The 21,409-nt window shown below is 38.0% G+C and overlaps 1 protein-coding gene across 3 annotated transcripts in view; it reads right to left on the bottom strand.

Moving 5' to 3' along the window:
- Positions 1-11,709, bottom strand: part of LOC139144717 (VWFA and cache domain-containing protein 1-like) — a 51,705-nt gene extending 39,996 nt beyond the window's left edge. Inside the window, exon 1 of one of the 3 annotated variants that reach the window (XM_070715442.1) lies at positions 11,498-11,709. The gene's annotated coding sequence lies outside the window, so the exon portion shown is untranslated. Of the gene's footprint in view, positions 1-373; positions 800-11,497 lie in introns of those variants that run through there. The other 2 variants (XM_070715441.1, XM_070715444.1) reach the window with 2 other exon arrangements.
- Positions 11,710-21,409: the final 9,700 nt, after the last annotated feature.

The following is a 21,409-nucleotide window of genomic DNA, read 5'->3' on the forward strand; positions in this document are numbered from 1 at the left end:
AATGGCAGATCACGGACTGTGTGAGGCCGAAAGCCTCCAATTGCAGTCTGGGTAACTGAGACTATTCGTCACTCTCCCCTGATAATCGGTGCAAGCGGAACTACTTGACGCCAGTACAATGTTCCTCAAATGGTTATTTTATCAATTGTTGCGAGTGTAACAGCCGTCATTAGGCAAAACTGTGTGGGAAACGAGATGGCAAACACCCGTGTATGAAAAGAAATTCGTTAGGGTCTGTGGCCGAAATTAGCCGTGGTCGGGTGACCGGAACCACATTTTTTGGCCATAGTCTAATCGATCATATGAGCCTCAAGACCAACAGCTGCCAGAAAGTCCACTTCGATCGACCAAACAATATGTTGTACAAACTCACCTGAATAAACTTCTACAGTATACGCTCTTCTTTGTCAGATCAAAATCTTGGCATTTGTATTAGACAACATGTAGACTTCGATTCAGATTTCAGGTGCTTTATACATATACACCGAATCGATTGAAAAAAAAAGCATCAGAGTGTTCGTAGAAACTGCAATTGGAATGTAAAAATCCACCTGACTGACACGACAAGTAAAAGCTGGTTGACATGAGCGTATGTGTCCTCGTATGTGGAAGTAAGTACTTGGTAATATACCAATCACGTGACACTACCAGATTCCCATCGTGCTTTCTAATGGTGCAGTTTACAAACAATGCAGGCGAAATGGGAAACAATGGGGAAAAAACAATCTAAAAATGGACAAGGTGGAAATCCCTTGAATCTACGCGTTCTTCAACTGTTCTCACAGTCAATGAATGGTTTGCCAATGATCAGTAAAAATACGCTGTTGCTGGTTGGCAGACGGGATTAAAAACCGTATTGTAAACTAATTCTCGTTGGCGGCTGCTTTTGAAGCAAAGTTTTAACATTCAGGCATCATAACTCAGGCACAATATGTGTAACTTTTCACGCACTGCGTTTAGCAACACAATAGAAAGACTGTTTGTGAAGGGGTCACAAGTTTTACGGTTCAGTCAGCACAGCACAAATACATGTTGAAACCTTTGAGAATAGTTGGAGGCGGTATCATAATAGACAACCTCACTGGACTGATGTTTCACAGTGGACAGAGCTGTGAGTCAGTTCTTCACAGACGCTTACAACGTTGTGAGTGTATATGGAAGGAAAGTATGACACGAGTTTTGCCCATTGGAACACGATTCAAAACAATAAAATCAGTAGGATCGAGTACCTTCGATTACACCTGTTGCATGGGATTAAGTATCACTCATGTATTTCTTTTTGTTGCAATGAAGATGTTACTCATCCTTTTTGAACACTTGCTGTATTTACATGTACATTGTATTTGCTATTTATACGCATGTACTTTTTTTTCGAGCTCACAGAGGGCTCTGATGTAAATTACAATTTGTTTTGTAACTCAGATTACCCTCTTTAAATGAAGTCGAATAATAATAATAATAATAATCATGTATGGGGGGCAAAATCTCTTTCAATCGCTTTAGAATGGCCTTCACATTCTTTTAGCAAGTGACCTTCTTACTGCAGAAATTAAAAACAATGTGATTGGGTTAGCTTACCGGGGATTACTTTTGCTGTGACTGAATTAGGTTGATGATATTGCCACATGTCAATCGGTAAACTTATGATTGTAGCAGTAGTTAGAACTTTTCACTATCAAGCCATTTAGATTTTGGGAAGCAGCAGTTTGTTTTTTTTCTCCAAAAGCCTCGTGGTGGAGGGGCTGTGTTCATAATATATATGAAACAGCTGTGTCAAAGAAACAGGTCTACCATAGAAATTATGTGTAAAGCCTTAGAAATATACAGTAAAGGTAGCAAAACTTGCAAATATGACATCCCATCTATAAAGTGTAGCCCCCGAGAACTCAAAGTGAAGCAAAAATCTCTAGTGTAGTCTCCGAAACTTGCAAGTGTGACGTTCATTTGCCTTCATTGACCGCTTGTGGCGCTCTTCATCCACTTCCGTCGCCAACGAAGGTAAGCCATTTTACGCTATTTTACCACGTAAGAAACGCTTTTTGTTTACAAAACTGCTATCAACGAACAACTATGAAGACTAAAATTTAAGGCGAAAGTTTTAAGTCAGAATTTAACGTAGTTCTCTTAGGGTATTTCGGTATATGCCTGCATGTGACAAAACTGTACTAACTCTATAGACTTTAAATTGAACAGGCCTGTGTTTTCATCATATTTCAAACCAAATGATAGTTAACAAAGGTTCTATTCTTAACAATGTATTATTGTTTCAACATTAGCTTTGCGCAAAGGCCCCGAGGTACAGTCGTTTGAGGTTTACATGGAGATGGCCGCTATAAAGTACGCATATCGGCTTTCATCATGCATCGCAATACAAAGCGACTCCCCGAGGTTTAAGTTGTAGTTAGATCCACATAAGCTATATACCGTAGGCAACAAATGTTTGGATCGATACATCGCGGCCTGAAGTATTGGCAAATAATTAGATCGCCGAAAACTGGGATTGTGCATTCAAAGTCATTATCCTAGGTATCTATCGTTGGTAATATCACGTGGATAGAAAGACTGTGGTAATATTATTCAAAAGAAAGAACAGCAATAATGCTCAGTGTATGAGGGTTATCTTACCTGTGAAGTTTACATATATTATCTATATATGACGTGTCAAATGTAGTTATGAATTCAAACACTGTTCATGTGTTTGTAAATGATATGATTAATATCAAAGAAACAACTTTTAAGGCTTCGATTTTATGAGCACAATTTCTGTTGATCATTGATTCTGCTTTAGTACGGGAATCGAACAGCGCTATCGAAGTACACGTAAGTATGATGGGCCACTGCCATACTATGCATATCACTGTGGAAGTTTCCGTCTCCTACTTAGTGGTGATATTCAACAAAACCCTGGTTCAGTAAGTTACAGTAATCGCCTAAAATTGCAGCTCTACGACCAGAACTGTCGTAGCATTGTGCAAAAACTTGACGATGTGAATGTCCATTTCAGTGAACACAACTTCGATATAGTTGTACTGACGGAGACGTGGCTAAGGAATGATATCTTTGACTCAGAAATAATGGACCAATTTTACCTGATCCAGAGAAGAATAGATCAGCATATAACAGCAACAAGACATTGGGTGGTGGTGTACTCTTAGCCATCCGACATGATATCATTTTGATCCGTCAAACGGATATCAAAACTAATATGAAGATTGCCTGGGTGCAAGTCGATCTACGTAAGATAAACATCTATATTGCAGCTGTGTACATTCCACCAAATACACCTAAGCAGTGCAGGAAGAGCTAGAGAAATCACTTGAAAATGTACTTTCACTTTGCAAACCCGATGACCTAGTCCTTATTTGCAGTGGTTTTAATTTATACGACATTACTTGGGACAAGACTTATGGCGGCCATAATATTCAACCTTATTCTTGGAGCAGTCGGAACTCCAACCTTTTCATTGAAATGCTCAATGAATATAATTTATTCCAAGTCGGTACATTTAACACTTGCAATAACCATCAACTGATTTGGTATTGTGTAACGACTCTGATTGTGTTCAGTCTCTACAGCTGATCCAGCTGTTTCATCAGACCATCTTGCATTATCATGCTCCATCAACATACCTGACACTGCAAAAGGTGTTAAATGTTTGGTGAGATCGATACATAATTATCGTAAAGCCAATTTTGACCATCTTCGGGATCACATCAGCATATGTCCATGGACATTACTCAAAGGAACAAACAACATCGACGAAACAACAGAATTATTCTACGACATGCTGACTGCGTGCATCGAAGAATGTGTTCCGAAAATCCCAATCCGCCCAAGAAAATATCCGCCCTGGTTTACATCTGATATTATATGTCTGTTAAGAGAAAAAAAATGCAGCACACAAACGATACAAAGCATCAAAAACAGAAGAAGCGTACACAGCATTCAAAGAACTACGAAAGGAATTTAAACAAGCCAAAAGCTCGCATACATGATTACCTCGATGACGTACAAGATCAAAAGTAACAAATAGTAAACGCTTTTGGTCTTTCATAAATAATAGACGCAATTCTCGTTCTTTCCCAACGTCTCTTACACATGACGAGATCAGCGCTGTTACACCACGCGATATGGCTGAACTTTTTAACAGGTATTTCAAGTCTGTGTTTAGTACTGATAATTTTGATGTTGTCCCTGAATGCGAACCTTTTGTTAACGATTGTTTAAACAATGTCATTATTACTGTTGATGAAGTGACTAACATTTTGAACAACTTAAACCCTAAACCCTAATTAATGATAAGGCTCTAGGTCCTGATGGGATACCCGCCAGAGTCATTCGTACTTGTTCACAACCGCTTGCTCTACCGCTAACGTTGATTTTTAACAAGTCACTTCAGACTGGTGTTCTTTCCGTGTCTGTTCAAAAGAGGTAATATTGTTCCGGTTTATAAATGTGGCCTTCGTAATGAGGCCTGTAATTACCGGCCAATCTCACTCCTCCCTATTTTTAGTAAAGTTTTTGAAAAAACGTTTATAATCACGTGCAGAATGCACTGGCCGACAATCAGCATGGATTTGTAAGGGGGCGCTCCACTGTCACCAACCTTGTTTCTTACACGGACCATTTATCCAGAGTTATCAATAATCATGGCCAAGTTGATTCTATGTACCTCGATTTCAGTAAAGCCTTTGACTCATTCAAAATAGACTTCTACTGCATAACTCTCTCACTTTGGCTTTCATAGTAACATTTTGAATTGGTTCTACTTATATCTTAGTAATAGAGTGCAGCGTGTGGTCCTTGATGGGCACTTCTCTTCATGGGGTAACGCTACTTCTGGTATATCTCAAGGGTCTCAGTTAGGCCCGCTTTTATTTGTTCTCTATGTTAATGATATTAGTTCTTCAGTTTCAAGTTTCATGTCATTGTATGCAGATGACTCAAAACTGTATAGGCAAATTTCTAACATCTCGGATTGCAGTTCTCTTCAACAAGACCGTAACCACATTGAGAGATGGTGCACGACATGGAAACTAAAACTGAATTTTAAAAAATGTATGGTTATTTCCTTTACGAACAAGAAAACTCACATTCTGTATGATTATAGTATTAATGGTGACAATTTATGCAGAGTAACATCAGTTAAAGACCTGGGTGTTCTTCTCATCCAAAATCTAAACTACTCTGCGCACATTAATGCAATTACTGTTAAAGCTTTCAAGCTGCTAGGTTTTATAAAACGTAACTCACGTAATTTTAGCAATGTCAACACTCTCAAAACCCTGTATATAACTCTTGTCCGGAGCCAGCTTGAGTATGCCAGTCAAATATGGTCTCCTCACTAGCTGTATCTCATTCACCGCATTGAAAGAGTTCAGTGTAAATTTCTCAAATACTTGTGCGGTAAAACTGGCATAACCTACTCATCTGGTTACTACAACCAACTCTGTACCTTTTTCAAAATCCCATCTCTACAAGAGCGTAGGAGTTTTCTGGATGCCACCTTCTTTTACAAATGTATGTTCGCTTTTTATAGCAGCTCCGAAATTCTAGAGCGTATCTGTCTGCATGTGCCTTCTCGCACTCTGCGCTTAAAAATGCAGACCAAATGTTCTAAAGAGTTGCAAAGGAATTACTCTCCAGCACAGCAGAGAAAAGCTTCTACACAATTCTGAAGCCGAAACCATTGACTTGTATTAATCCAAAAATGTAACAGTGGAACTGTAAGGCTTTTTTCCAGTTAATATGTCATTATTTTAGTCATGGACTAAAAGTCTAGCTTAAACGGTCTCGATTGAAGTTCTTCGTAAAGTAATGTAAAGTTTTAGACTTAAATTAATTGTTATCATTAATACCAAAATTGAAGATTTTTACCCCAAATACATCTAACGTCGTATTAAATTTAAACATCAGCGTCCCTCAAATTGTGAAACCTGTGTCGAAATCTTAATATTTAAATTCTTCGCTCTGATAGTATGATGAAGTGGATTGGCCTAACAGCGGACTAATCTCAACATTTGATGAGGTTGCCATAACTCCTTAGCTACGCAACTTCTATATGAGTACAGCAAGAAGCAAGTAAAGTCGGTTTCTGTCGATTGCATTGCAAATTTGGAACGGCTTTAGGAAAAGGGTCATTACCAAAGTATGCATGTACGATAAAGGGGTCATTACAGATGAGCAGTTTGGTCGATATCGCGTCGTATTTACGCGATGTTCCGCATTTGGATTCGGTGCTACGCAACTCGTCAAAGTACAGACAAATCGACTTACAGCTTGTCTTCTGTTTATCCCTATTTGATCTCAGACACCTGGAAGTTTCATAAGCTTATGGCCAGGAAATATCAACAATTTAATAACAGACTAGATTTCCCAAAGAGTGAACAAATCCTTATGTAATTTTATGCTTGTTTAGCCGGCAAGAAATTGGTCACATCGGACGCAATGCATCAATAGACAAAAAAATGCCGTAATTTTTTTTGTAGAATTGTTGATGAAATAAGTGAAGTACCATTGGTTTGTGTCGTCATTTTGGGATTCGCGTTTGTTACCTTGTCACTTGGGTTCGTCGTATCCAAGACAGTTATCGCTGCATCAATTGCAACCTGCATTAACGTCTGGCTTCCATAACGTGCATTCATTGATCCACTTTTATCAATTACAATCACTAAACTCTTGGGTTCTGGAGTAGCAGGAACCTTTACAATGGCCAGGATTTCATGACATCAACGACTGACTGCGACAGATGTCTATATGTGTTGTCAGCATACTTTCCAACCCTGACACAGGCTTTATCTAAATTGAGCTGTAAGTTATATTCAGAATATAATATTCGACAGACACAAAAGCTGTGCTCACTTGTCAATGATTTGAATGAAGTGACACTCTACCAAATTCAGAATAGTTATGTACAGACACTGCTACAATTTTATAAAATGCATCGTGATCAGCCGTAGAAAATGTTGATAGATTGCCTTTGCTAGACCGAGTTCTATGATTTCATTCATCGATCATATGGCACAATACCGCTAATTAATTTCCCATAGGCCACCACAGTAGCATTGAGCTCATATTTTTCCATTTTAAAACATTCAGCGTCACGAATCCTCTTAACAGGTGTTAGGTCAATGTCAGCTTGACTACTGATTACGTTTTCTTGTGGGCAAGTTCACGGAATTTTTTGTATGAAGCGATGAAATAGCGCCCTCAGGAAAGACTTGAATACATTATTTAATCACATTATCTGATAAATACTCTTGATTTACTATTACAATATTGCGACAAATTAGTTGACATCCTGCAAACATTAATGATGTAACGTTTCGTGGCAAATTGGGACACCTAGATACCCCAAATACAACATTTCAATATATTACATTAAGCAAATTTGTGTCTTTAATAAAGATCTTATCAGAAAAAGCTGTCCCTGTTTGCTTCAGATTAGGTTTTTCAGGTACCTACTAGAGCTTTGATTAAATAACAACAATATTAGAACAACCCATCTAGTCTTTTGGCACCTTTTAGATCAAGAAAACTTCTTTTTCCACGGAAACGGCATATCCAAATACCCTGAAATGTGATGTGTTAATTGTATCTCTGTAAACTTGTGGATTCCATTATTTTCCAAATGACTAATGATCTCTTTACTCAATAAGGTTGTCATGGAAATTCCGCAAAGGATGCATGAGGACATTGGCGCAGCGTATCGCCTGACGCAAAGCAGAATGCGATACACAGCGCAAATCTGCATGTGAATTCCTTGCTGTATTTTCGAGACAACCTTATTATTATACATCTTTCATTTGTAACTGGCACATCAACTTGTCCGAGTATTGAACCTTTTCCTGCAGTGTCATCAATATTTTTTCTGATTTATAGCACAAGTGTGGCATGCTATATTTGATGCGCTTCGATAGCCTGTGTACAACAGAGTGTGAGACATCTTCCATGGTTTCCCTGAAACCGGCAGTAGTGAATGCACAGATACAGCTCCAGGGTGCGGGCGCGCCTTGAAATGGTAAAAGTCATATTGAACAGGTGTTGCGTACAGCCTTTTAACACACAAAATTCTATTGTTCTCGATGGTAGATGTATAATAATTTGAATACCTATCTCTCGTTTTCATTATGTAACCAATAATACTGAATATGTGCCAACAAAGTTTTTTTTTTGTCTTTTCAGACCTCCTATTGAAAAATGATTCAAGGTGTGGACTAAAAGGTGCAGCTGGTCACGAGGATGTCTGTCAAGTTTTTCAGATGCTTCTGTGCACACCAATGAGATATGACCATTTTAACTGCAGCGCCATAAAAATGACAGACAATATTATATTTATACCAATTGAGAAAAGTGTGTATCCAACATTGTTGTGAATACACAACTTGCAGAATGCTGAGAGGAAAATACCAGCATAAGCCTTTGTATAGATACTATCGAGTAAACAGATTTTTCCTTTCAGAAGATTTGTAAATGTAAGATGCCACTATTTATAAAGATGATTTGTACGAAAGTTTTCTATTTTATGTAAATCACTACATCTTATACTGACCATGGGTATAATCTATAGAATTTATGACTCCTCAGAAAAAAGAAGCTATTTGCACAATGTCTGCAGTTTGTGTGACTTTTTATTTGTTGATATGTTGTTTACATATATTTTTTAAGGAGCAGAACTAACATTGTTATTTGCATTCACAGCCAAAGCCAAATGAGTTATTTCATAGACAGTCATTTCCAATAGTTATGACTGGAACCGGCCAAATGACATTCTACAGAGGGATATAATTCCACTGAAAATAGTCCATTCATTAATGATAGATGTTTTGTGCTGTGCTACACAATAAAATTTTGTAGGTAAATATGAAATGCTGTTGATAAGTAATGATGTATACACAATATGTACATGTACACAACAAACATACACAGATCCAACGTCACTAATTCACTCGCAGATTATGCAACACATGGATTTAAGTTTATTAAAAATATGATGAAATCAGTCCCCTATTGCATACTGTCTGCACAGAAATCGAAACCCACGCAATTATATCCATGATAATAGTATCTAATGAAAAAAAATGCAAGTAGAAATGCAAGAAAAATATCAAATCTGATCTGTTAGACTTTGTGCACTGCTTAACATCAAACCTGTTCCCAGTTTGACAGATCAGAAATGCAGTAGGTCTAAGAGGTCAGTTTTGTTACAGGTCTGACACAGCAGGCATGCCACAGGTACGACAGATCAGTCCTGTTGCAGGTCTGACGGGTCATTCCTGTTGCAGGTCTGACAGTAGTCTGGCAGAGACCCTGCGATTCGCGTTCTTCCCTGTTGGAACACGCGCGCGCCCTTCAGAGACGCGACGCGAATCCCAGGGTCTGGACGTTCTTGCAAGCGACCGGTCGGATTTCTGCCTGATCCGGGTACTTTATAGAACTCCACACATCCGTTAATAAAAAAAAATGACAAGTACCATAGCCAAATAAAATGAAAAATGAAAAATAAAAACATACTGCGTATATAGGTCTAACAGTTCCTAGAATATAATCTCTCCACCCCGTTAGATAAGTGTTTCTTTAGACGTCACTACCCTTATGAATATTCATATACTTGCAAAAACCGACAGTCGCTGTGTCTGGCAGCGCGTGCTCACAGCTGCACAGCGTAGCCTTCGAATGCAGGCCCATCGTGGGCGCGCACAAAACAAGGCACAGCGACTGTGGAGAGTCTAGTCTGACAGGTCAGGTCTGACCTGTCAGACCTGCAACAAGTCTGACAGGTCAGACCTGTAGCAGGTCTGACCTGCTACAGGTCTGACAGGTCAGACCTGTAGCAGGTCTGACAGGTCAGGTCTGGTGCAGGTCTGACAGGTCAGACCTGCAGCAGTCTGCTGGATCAGACCTGTAGCAGGTCTGATCCAGCAGACTGCTGCAGTTCTCTGTCCATATCGGTGCACATGCCCTGTTGGCCAGACATGCACCGGCCATGCACCAGGTCTGGTGCAGACCTGGTGAACTTTAGTTGTGTATGTAACTTTACTCCCAGTGCAATGTATTTTTTAATTAGCTAAATCATTATTCAACCACCGACTAAAAAAAAAATTGAAATTCAGTTCGCTTAGACCTCATGAATTACGATCTTTTACAGAACTCGGACGAAAGTAGGTAATTTGAAACTTCTCCAAACAGTTGATCAAATGTTGAAAAGGAGCCGTAGTTTTATTTAAAATGTTGTCAATTTGCCAGTCTAATTCGATCGTAGGCGTTTGGAAGTATAAGGTTTACTTTCTACTAAAAGCTTGTGTGAATACATAAAAGAAAAACCCCATTAAATACACGGAGAGGCCAAAGTTGACCAATAAAATTCTCACAAGTTGGCCTAAAGGCAGAACCAGCCGAATCATCGACATATGTCAAGCGGAACGAAACCAGTAAAATAGAGTGATCATCCGCGTTCACTAAGAAATACAGAGACACAAAAGGACATAATTATAGTCTACTTGAACCAGTTTCCAACCTAAAAAAACTAAAACAGTTATTACAATGCACTGTTATACAGGTTATCGTCCCTTACAGCATTTTACGTGACTGCCTATTCAGCCATTCTACATCCTTTAAGCAGTCGCGTAGACAGCAAACGTAAGCTTTGTTTAATAACTGTGAGAGAGAAACACACAGACAGACAGACAGACAGACAGACAGACAGACAGACAAACAGACAGACGGACATAAAGTTGGAACGTGAGGTTTAATTTTCATGTGCATGAACGGTGACGTGTCATATTAGGTACACACAAGCTCACACAAGCTCGCACCAAGGAACGGCATCCCGTGTATAGAACTTGCAATCGAAAACATTCGTGCATCGAAGCCAGATGTCATCTTGTAATATTGTCGAATTTTGTCCCTTCGGCCTGAAGTGTTTAAAATATTGGCACACACGACATATGTGTCAGTCACATTGTACTTCGCTATGTAAGTGAGGAATGACTTCGAAAAGTCCACTTCTACATAAGGTGAAGCTATATTTTTCTTGACTTTGTCTCGAACCATAATAACTACATTACTAACCGCTAGCTCAGAAAGATGCATCTCTCTTGTACATATCGTCCCATCTTTGATCGGAGATTTTCAATGGAATTTCATGCGCTATGTGGGGGTCGAAAACCCCCAAAAGCAGTCTAGGTAAGCGAGACTATTCGTCACTCTCACCTGATAATGGCTGCAAGCGGAACTACTTGACTTCAGTAAAATGTTCCTCAAAGGGCTATTTTATTAAATATTCCCAGCGTAACAGCCATCATTAGGCAAACACTGTGTTAGAAAAGAGATGATAAACATCTTTCTTTAAAAAAGAAACTCGTGTAGGGTCTGGGGCCGAAATTAGCACCATTACCACATTACTTGGCCATAGTCTTATCGCATATATGAGCCTCAAGACTAACAGCAGTCAGAAAATCCACTTCGATCGACCAAACAGTATTTTGTACAACGTCACCTGAATAAACTCCTACAGTATGCGCTCTTCTTTGTCAGATCAAAATCATGGCATTTGTATTGGCCAACATGTAGACTTCGATTCAGATTTCAGGTTCTTTATACATATACACCGAATCGATTGATAAAAAAATACATCAGCGTATTCGTAGAAACTGCAATTGGAATGTAGAAATCCAGCTGACAGACACGATTAGTAAAAGCTGGTTGACACGAGCGTATGTGTCATCGTATGTGGAAGTAAGTCCTTGGTAATATACCAATCACGTGACACTACCGGATGCCGATCGTGCATTCGAATAGTGCAGTTTACAAACAAAGCAGGGGAAATGCCAGTGGGACACAATGGGGACAACAGTATAACAATAAAACCTTTGAGATGAGTTGTAAGCGGCATTATAATAGAAAACACGGATATACTGATGTCTTGGACACAGCTCTGAGTCAGTTGTTTACAGACGGTTACAAAGATGTGTATATGGTATCGTAGTTATGTAAGGGAAGTATGACACGAGTTTTGCCACTAGACCATGATTCAATTAAGACAAATCAGAATCGAATGTCTTCGATCCACAATTCTTATTGTCCATGACGCATGGCCCACGTTAACAGCTTTCCCGAGTTATTTACTTTGCAATTACGTGTATACTTTAATTACTTATTGTTGTTCGTCATTGTGATACGGCGTGGTGCTGTTCTGCATTCGGAATCCCTGAACGCTTATTTATATTTAACTTGTAATTAATGACTTTCTATATTTTGGAAAATTTTGAAAGAGGAATTTTGTGTTAACGCATGAGAGAGAGAGAGAGAGAGAGAGAGAGGAGAGAGAGAGAGAGAGAGAGAGAGAGAGAGAGAGAGAGAGAGAGAGAGAGGAGAGAGAGAGAGAGATGGTTCTGCACTGAACATTGTTTCTTCTGTGCGAAGGGATGTATATATATAATCTGCAATCGCCATGCCCTGGCCAAGGCTCATAATGTAGAGCGGTAAAAATTGCAACCTTGCTTGGAGGACTGTTCGGGGTAAAAGATCAACCTCACGAATGACCTCTTGACCTCAACCATACATGGCGCTGTATGAACGTCGCAGTCAGTTTAAATTACTTACTTTATATATATATATATATATATATATATATATATATATATATATATATATATATATATATATATATATATATATAATATATATATATATATATATGCTATATGCTTCTATATATGATCTGCTTCTATATTTCTGTTTATTCTGTTGGTAATTTTGATACAACGACATCTTCAACCTGATGAAGTCCTACTTTTAGGACGAAACGTTGTATCAAAATTACCAACAGAATAAACAGAAAATATACAAGCAGATCATTAGACGTGTGCAATTTTATTCATCCGCTATTACCAAACCGCGCTACGAACAACACCGGGAGCTATCTGTACATCTCAAGTATAAGTGTGTGTATATATATATATATATATATATATATATATATATATATATATATATATATATATATATATATATATATATATATATATATATATACACATATATATTTATTTATTTATTTATTTATTTATTTATTTATTTATTGATAGATAGATAGATATATTTAGATCGTGTATAAATCAAAACGTAGTCATAACTCAAAGTTTCACGGATTTCACCGATCTTTAAATAACGACTTTCTGACTGTTCTTTGTGTTCGATCTTCCAGTACTTTATTTTGGTTGGTGGATCGAGTTTAAGTGGGCGGTGCGCGAATTCGACAGGCAATGATTATCAGTCTGTCTGCATTTGCGATTACCCCGAAGGTTATGGAAAATGCTTGACTAATCACCCTTGATGATGTGTAGCTTTTCAGCCAGGCATACATTTCACCTCTTGGCAGCATTGGCGCATTTTGCTCGCATTCAAAGGTTGTTTGGGTTAGACAGATGAGAGCCCCCATTGCATTCTGGGTAACAAAAACTACCGTTCTGCATGGTATGCGTGATAATTCTTTGTTTGAAATGTACATGTGCTGTAAGAAGATCTAAGAGTACTTACATGTAAATCATTGACCACACAACTTATGTATAAATATTAGAGCAATTCATGTATACTGAGGGATGTCAAACGTAGAACAGCGTGATCTTCCGTAGATCTTCATGACACCATTGTAACGTGATTTCAAATGGATTGGCATACATCGGATCAACCTCAACGCCAACATTGAGAGAATGCCTTTGGATTTATAAACGACGAGTCATCAACTCGACGGTATTCGAGAATGTAGAAACTATAGTACTTGTCTACGTGACCCGCTTAACCACTGGATGTCTCTTTCAAGGAATTTCATCCTAATGTCGTGACCTAAAATGTTTGATCGCCATCAGTCATTCATTGTGTCTCGCAAAAGTTTCAACAGTGATACTTCTCAACTCCTCTTTGTCCTATTTCCCTAAAATTTCGATATCTCTATGCTGACACAAACAAGCGAGAACTATACTTAATGTCATAAAAGGTGTTTACAAGCACAATCAAACTCCACAAAATGCTCAAAAGGTAACGTAACGTAACGTCATCTAAAGAGAGAAATCCGGATTGTTTTCACATAAATAAATTAGAAGTGAGGGTAATATTTTGTTTGGCGTACCATCATCTTCTGAGGTCATTGCGTTCTACTACCTTAAGGTAGAACGAACCTCGGGACAGATATTTGGACTCTCAAACTTTTACGATATTCTTGAGGCTTACCACGACTGGGAGTTCATTTTGAAGCTTATGGATTAAGAAAAGTTTTAAACGGCTTGGCTTTAGGGAAATCGGGATATTATTCCACCCCGGCCCTGAGATAACACAGGGATGGCAGCCATTTTGTATATTAAATATCGATACACACACACACACACACACACACACACACACACTATATATATATATATATATATATATATATATATATATATATATATATATATATATATATATATATATATATAATATATACATACACATACATTCATACAATAAATATGAGAACACATCAAGTATGTTTGGTACCTATTACTCGAGTTTCATGCATACACGCGATCGTCAGATAGGTAGATTTTATTGTATGAAATTTGCTTCAGGTGCTTACATATAAGTATCAGGTTGGGTCAAACCACTTGGTGTGGTTGGTTGGGTTGCAATTTGACAATTAAACTTTGTTTTCGTGTCGGCACTTGGAGACCAATTCGGAACGCTTGTTTAAAAGGCTGGACTTATCTGCATTGATTATGAATAGCTTCTCTGTAAGACAAAGGTTGCATTTCTTTGACACATTTGAGTAACTACTTGCTTTCTATAGGATTGACCATTATATATTTAATGGTTTGTCCTGAGATTTCAAGGGACAGACATATTTTGATAATTCTGTTCTGTTGGCGTATGCCTTACTTCGGAAAGATTGAACATGATTTGCATAGTATTTTAGATTTGTTGTCAGTTAGACCTATGTAATGTTTCGCCTCATTGGCATCGCTTGTAACAGTAGCTTTATTGATATAGATTTAGACTGGCAAGCTCCCTTGAATGTACGCGTGTATGCGTGAAACTCGAGTAATAGGTACCAAACATACGTGATGTGTTCTCATATTGAAGGTGTGCTTGGAGAAACGTTGAGCGAAAATGCAAGTCTCTCATTTTGCAGGCTCAAACTAACTTTGACGCAAACTGGATTACAGTGCGCCAAAACTGAACTTACTAGCACGAACTACAGTAACTGTAAACCTACTGTGCGGTACTCAGATAATGCGAAATTTAACTCTTTTATCGATTGTAATCGGGCCTTGATAATTATTGTTTGATGCAAAAAAAATCAAAAAAGTCCAGAAACTGCCATTAAACGGTCTTTCACACAGAGGTAGTGGATATAATTTATGAAAGGCGGTGGACTATAAACCATTGACTTTAGGTCGGACATCGAAGTATGTCTTCTTCATTGGCCCAATCATCTCGCAGAAGCTTGCACTTCTTATTTCTCTTAAACAGCATTTTGATGAAGGTAGTTGTGACGGTATACCTGCATTGAACAAGATAAGAAGAGGAATGACATAAAATAATATTGTATCTTATTCTAATGCGATATTTTGATTTCATAAGTAAGTTTCATTTCGGTGTTTAATGTTTGCAGTATTGTAATTCTGACTCTTCTTTTGAAAGGATAGTAATTTTGATACTCTAGCATAAGTACTCTTTACAATGCAAAACTTTTATTTCTTCCAAAAACAAGCAGAACAGTAAAAAGTGAAAGGAGTCGCTTAAATCATCATAACTCACCTTAAATGGACATCATAGCAACTATACAAGTAACCACATCCCTGAACGGAGACACCGTCTGGTTGCTATGGATAGTAGCCTTATGCCTTCTTTTCTCTTTGACATTCTTAAAGGGACAAAGTCGCTCTCTTTTGAACTTTTTTGTAATTTTTAGAATACATTAAATACGTCGCTATAAGCCATCCGTTTGCCAAATACTGTTGATGATTTTTTTGAAAAATATTAAAAATACCTCCATCTGCTTTACGCAGGCAGTGCGTGTTGTTTTTGACCACTAGACGACATGAACTAAGTTCCATTCCAGTGGGTTTACTGAGATATGGCCACATTGTATGAAAGCTGCTGTCATTGTTTATGTGAAAGGCGCCACACAATACAAATTTTGTTACAAATGCCAGCACGACGTCTGATTTTTTGTAGCAGTTCATATTCTGGTGTGTCATGATTTAACCTTTATATCAGGCGGGCGTTAAAGGTATACTGTCACCTGTTCAAATTTTGCCACAGTTATCATGGAAAGGGAAAATCTAACCGATCACAGATTTTAAGCGGGTGGCCGCTTTTTAAAAACAGCGCCCTCAGATGGGCATTTTGAACACAAGGAACGCCCCTTTGACCATACATGGGCATATTTAGATTACAAGTGACTTGATACCTGTAATACCAGCCCTGCGGTAACCTCTGACCAGAGGTTTTTCTATACTGTGTGCATAAACGGTTCCACGGTTGACCGTTTAAAAACATATTTCAATAAGTCTAACAACATCAGTAGCTTGTCATTTGCAAAACTACTAGTTTAAAAAGTCAAAAGATAGTGACTTTGTCCCTTTAAGGTCATGGCTGAAGGAAATCTTTCAAACCAACCTCTGCCAAGCGTAGATACTAATTGAGGAAATAATATTTTCCAAATATTCCTTACCTGAAAGCAATGGTCAATGATATGCCAATGAACTCGAAGTAAGTCTTGCGGCCTAATGACTCGGGCAAAGTTGTCAAGTTTACCGATATTTGTACTGTTAAGTTCAGGAATTCGACGAAATTAGTCATTGCACCAAAGACGAAAAAGAAAGTAAATAATTTGTTCAATTTGCTCAGCTGGTTGTTGTCAAAGGATTTGGTCAATGTCTTTGTCATCCCATTGTTTTCATAATGTGTGTTGAGTGTCACAATCCATATGAACCATGACGTCATCCCAAGTGGTAGGGTAAAGAATCTGAAAGCTAACTTGGCTCGTGACTGTATTTCAACAATAAACCTGGCGATGTGGTAGACACAACAAAGTAGTAACATGCAAGCGTAATAGCAAAACCAATATTCTTTAAGATTCCTAAACGCTGCTTGCCGCAAATCTTTCAAACATTCCAGGCTTGGAGGCGAACAGTTGTAGTGCAGTAATGGAACATAATTCAGGAACATTAGGCAGATAACCATCAGGATGCAAACAACTGGTTGAACAGTTAGAGCAGTGTTTCGCATGTGGTCCAAAGTGTTGGAAGTATTTCTATGAACGTTGTCACCGACATCAACAATGCTCTGACCGATAATATGTCCGAATACAATGATGACATCAATAATCATTAGCAGTGTGCCGATGATGGCAAGAAAACTCAAAACGATTAACCAGAATCTGTAAACCAGACCAGTCGCCATCGTGGTATTTGCTCTGTCCGATTCCTGGATGTCAGATGCTTCACCTTGGCCACCTAGACTTGGTTCGACCGTTACAACTTGAAGAAGGGGAGTTCCTAAATAAATGAGTGGAATAAAGGTCCTGAATGTTAAAGGGGCGTAAATTAATGGTATCGTATGTGAAATATAATTAAGCAAATATAACGTCGATGACACAGCCTAGAGTTATAACAATCGATGATATTTTTTAAGATGACGCATCGATAATTTAAGTATTTATAAAGGCTACGATAAATCCTCCAGCAAGCAAAGAAAAATAATTTTATCTTAGAGCTAAGCGCCCCTAGCTTGTGATCACATGGATTTGTGTCAAGAAACTGATAAATGTAGAAACAGGAACATGTAATACTTTCTGGTGAATTGTGGATTGTCCAAATTTTCCTTATTGGTATAAAATTAAAATCAGGGGATAATTTGACAAAATTGGTGTACCTGTACTACTTTTCATAGAAAATGAGTTCGACTGTATCTGAGAGTTGGCTTTTACAAATAAAGAATCTTTCTGATGGTATATCAGAACGAATTGACGTGTGTCTCTGCGACATATTATCTTTTCATATATTTGCAAATTCAAACCGAATGTGTGACACCTTGCCCATGTTAGGTTCCACGCAGGGAAGAACATTGTGTGTGTGTGTGTGTGGGGGGGGGGGTTATGTGTGACACATTGGGCCACATTTGACCACAAGACAGGAGTATATCTAACCCTTTGAGCGCGAAAGTCATTTTTTCTTTTCTTTAAAAATATATTCAAGTTAATTTTATTTTCCAGATTTTTGTCAAAATTTTGTTAAACAAAACTGTAGCCAATGAAATTGGATGTGCATTTGGTCCAAAATTATCAAAAATTACAGAAAAATTCATAAACGTTGGTAAAAATGTTGAAATAAAAAACTTTTGCGTGAAAAAACCACAGCGCTCAAAGGGTTAATGGACAGGGAAATCAACGTCAAAGAATAAATTGGCTTCCTGTGGACTACATGAAAGGATTGCTCGTGTATTTGTATGCCATGATAAATCGGCCTTGTTGTAATAAAACGAAAATATAACGCCAAACAGTCTTTTGTCATCAAAAAGGTTTGATGAAGTAACATTTGATATATACGTTTTATTAAATCCTTTCATGAAGATTTAAAAGGATCGCTATGCATTATTAAAATACTTCGTAGTCATTTATCCCATTGTAATTTACAAATTAATGTACTTGATTGTAAACAAATATTGCGGAATTTATAAGCAACATGTTCAAGTTAAATTTCGAATTCGACTTGGCTAAATGGTCACCAGACAGGAAAAGGAGTTACACTTTAATATCTGTTGGTACTTGTCTGTGTCAGATTGCAGAAAAGTCATCTAATTTGTCAACGTTTTCAAAATTCCTAGAGGCCTGTGGACGGCTATTTCTCTTTCATACTCATCGCAGTAGCATTTTTTTATTATCTTTTTACCTCCGATTACAGAACACATTTTCCACTCTTGTCTTTCTCAATGTGCTATAAAATGGTAAAAACAAAGTATACAAATTCACGATTTCTTGCGGCTGTCCTCATTTTCGAAGGTTTTTTTTAACTACGCAAGTAAGTTGTCCTTACTCCAAGAATGTATTTGAAAGGATGTATGTCTATATAATACACTCTTAAACGATATTTTCTGACTATCTTGTTTTCAATTTCCTTTCTCAAGCAATTTACGTAGTTGTCGTGTTCAGCTGTTTTTGTTTTAAGTTCCTTTGGTCTATGGCAGGTGTAATAATCTTATAATTAAAGGCCGTCGTGGAACTGGACGAAACAAGTCAACTATCTGAATCTGACGGATGTTCCGCTATTGCAAATGCCCCCTTCTAATAAAAGACTATTTCAGAATCAAAGATCTCATTGTATTTGAAGCCATATTTGAAATATCCAAAATTGTAAGATAATCCTCTTTCATCGCTCTTTAAGCTCTCTCTCTCTCTCTCTCTCTCTCTCTCTCTCTCTCTCTCTCTCTCTCTCTCTCTCTGTCTCTGTCTCTCTGTCTCTCTGTCTGTCTTCTCTCTCTCTCTCTCTCTCTCTTCTCTCTCTCTCTCTCTCTCTCTCTCTCTCTCTCTCTCTCTCTCTCTCTCTCTCTCTCTCTCTCTCTCTCTCTCTCTCTCTCTCTCCCCCCCTGTACAAGTTATTCGGGCATAAGGGGATATGATAATCCACGTAAACTTGCTTTCTTCCGCCATATCAGTGCATGTTAGTTCACTGTATACCTGTCACATGCTCTATCTGTAAATGAAGAGAGAAAGGTCTGATGAGGGCAATAATATTGAGTTATTCGTATAATCCAAGAGGAGGTACCACTAGTGAAATTATAAATCAAATATCAGAAATTACATCGAACATGTGTTTTATAGCTTCTGCATCTTTGAGACATGTCTGTGGAATGATAACTGAAACAATATCATTACGTTAACTTAACAAACGATTTTGGAATTTGGTATTATATGATATTCAAATAGAGTAAATCTATTCAATATGATTGTTCTTTCAGTTGAGTAAAAGTATAACCTATATTTACCTAGCCCAGCGCTAAAAATTATATTACTGTCAGAGGTCAGAAAATCATCGATCAACATTTGCTGCTGGTATCGTAGGGAGATGGTTGTTCCTTGGCTCATTAAACCAATTAATCACTTAAGCTTAAAATACAAACTTTACCCTTCATGATAGACGACGGAAAGGGCTTGTATTAAATCATTACAAAGCTTTACTATAACGTTAAAATGTTGGTCAGTAGCCAGTGAAACGGTTACTTTACATCCATGAACCACAAAAGAGCAAACCAACAACACTATCGCACAGGATGTGTCTAACACTTTGCTACTCAAAAGACTCCTACCCATATTTTATACAAAATGTCCACTACAATAGACGATGAAGTACCCTACTCTGTACTCAACGAAATCAAAGAAACGTGATTTTTTTTGTAAATATCGGCACTGAAGACAGATTAGTAAAGGCGTGTTTTAAGAAAAATGGAAGAGCCTCCACAATAGGCAATTAACTGGAATGACAAAGTAACCAAGTTATGACTCTGAGTTCGCGCTGTATGCGAATACGGACAACTGAGGAACCCCATGCTCCACGCATACATGAAATATTCGATGGTACCTCGGTGGCTAGAGGTGTTGGTATGTTGTAGTCGATTCAATTTTGTAGGTGGGATCGCGTGTGATTATTTTCGTTACGACATTTCGGGACAAGTTCTAAACTTTAATAAATTAGTTCTTGTTTGCATTGAATTAGAAATTATGTAAACTGACCTGCATTAGTTTGATCCTACACTATTAACCGTTTGTTTGATGTGATTAATACGAAAGGAGAACTTCAACTTTTCTCCTGACGTGAGAGCAAAGCGTTGCGAGACTGTCGGATAATGTATTGTTTGAACAGCTCTTGTTCTCAAATCCACTTCACTTTACTGCTTAGTGCAGAAATTGTCGATTTACTCTTGAAATGGTTTTACTCCCGAAAAAATTGAGATAGGAACAGTACATTTCTTATAACATTTCATGTCTACTAACTGTTTCTTACACACATGTGACATGGTTGACATACGGAGGAGGCATCTTAGGCCACTGGCTAGAGCATTATCACAGGATGTGTGGGTTCGAGCCCCGGCATAGCCATGGTGTTGTGTCCTTGAGCAAGGCACTTTGTTCCTCATTGCTTCTCCCACCCAGAAATGATGGGTACCTGGTAGGACAGTGGTTTGTAATGTTTGCGTTTAGCTCTGCTGCGCCTATTGGCTGCACGTGTGAGCTGTTGTTTGCTCCCCAGGGAGTTTAGTGGTATCATATTAGGTCCAGTGACCAGGGGTAAAACAAATTATAAAGCGCCTTGAGAGCCTTGAGCACATGTACTTGTGGATATGTGGGCTATATAAGACCCCATTATTGTAA

Source organism: Ptychodera flava, chromosome 12 (assembly GCF_041260155.1).
Source record: "Ptychodera flava strain L36383 chromosome 12, AS_Pfla_20210202, whole genome shotgun sequence".
NCBI lineage: Eukaryota > Metazoa > Hemichordata > Enteropneusta > Ptychoderidae > Ptychodera > Ptychodera flava.